This window comes from Cannabis sativa, chromosome 3, assembly GCF_029168945.1.
Source record: "Cannabis sativa cultivar Pink pepper isolate KNU-18-1 chromosome 3, ASM2916894v1, whole genome shotgun sequence".
Taxonomy (NCBI): domain Eukaryota; kingdom Viridiplantae; phylum Streptophyta; class Magnoliopsida; order Rosales; family Cannabaceae; genus Cannabis; species Cannabis sativa.
In genome coordinates, this window is record NC_083603.1 from 61,081,096 (window position 1) to 61,082,486 (window position 1,391).

Here is a 1,391-nt window from a genome sequence, read left to right on the forward strand (position 1 = left end):
TTCCTAGAAACTTCGAATGCAAACCCAGAAAAGAACAAACAGATAAGTAACAGCATGCCATGCATATTAATAATGAAGCAAAGGGTGCAAAGAACTTACAATGAAGTGTTGAGACTGGGGGTCCTGCTGTGAATCGAATGAAGACAAGAAGGACTAACAGTAACAAACGAAGAAGAACTGGAGAAAACTGCAAAGTGTTTAAAGGTGTTTTTCTGGGTCTGAAAATTTTTCTCTCTGGGAAATTTGAGCAAAGTTGGCAAGAAATGGGAAGTAACCGAAATGAAGGAAAGATAGTGGCTTTTATAGGCAAAGCTGCATGAGGAACATGCGTCATCACCTACCAATCGAACGGTGGGGGAAGCGCACGATTCAAATTCTCAGAAATCAACGAACAAGATTGATTTGCAATTAAGGCGGTGGAAACGTTTGAGTATCCGTCTCACACCAGTAATGCGTCGTATCAATCAATGGGCGTGAAACGAATCGACCTCTGCAAAAAGTGAATCGCTGCATTAAAGGCCATCATTAAATACACCCTCACGCGCTCAAAGCTCGTGTCAGGAAACCGAGGAGTCAACCGGAAGTACTTGAGCAAGCCTTGTCTTATTTTTTCAAATAAGCAAGGCTTGGGGGGTAAATGTTGCCCCTGATTTTTCCCAATATACGTGGACCGACCGAATAAGGACACGTGGATCAAGCAATGTACAATCCAAAATATTTGCTAAGTCTTTATGCTGAAAGGTAGCTTCCAGGACGTAGCTCCCGGAGAAGGCATATGGAACCCCATATGCTCCCGGAAGCTCGAAGTAACGTTAAGGCATCTACGTGACGTGTCAGGTTTCTCCTGAGCAATCAAGTCGCATTTAATGCCGCATGGGAGGAAGCGTGTTGGGACTGCTACACGCAATAAAGTCTGACGGTACAACCTCCAACCAGCAGCTACAAAGTAATGATCATTTAAGTCTAGCGACGGCTAAACTGTGAAGAGTCACATCAGTCAAAAGACAATAAGGACATTCCACATAAGAACCCTACAGCACCTAGGGATTTGACCATGCATTACCCATGGTATATTCATTGGGAATGCCCAACTTTATGGATACTTATAGATACATTTGTAAGGATAATTTTGGGGATCACCCCACCAAAAACACTATAAATACCCCCTCAAAGCTCATTAAATGGGATCGAGAATCTTGGGCTGCATATGAGCAAGTAGAGTAAATACTCACCAAGAACATTCTCTGTATTTATAAGAGTGAGACACTCCCCAAATACATTCTCTGTATTAAAGACATCCATAAATAACAAAGACTCGTGGACTAAGGCTCATTAACGCCCCAACCACGTAAAAATCATTCTCTAATTTTCTTACAGCTCTCTAACTTTAT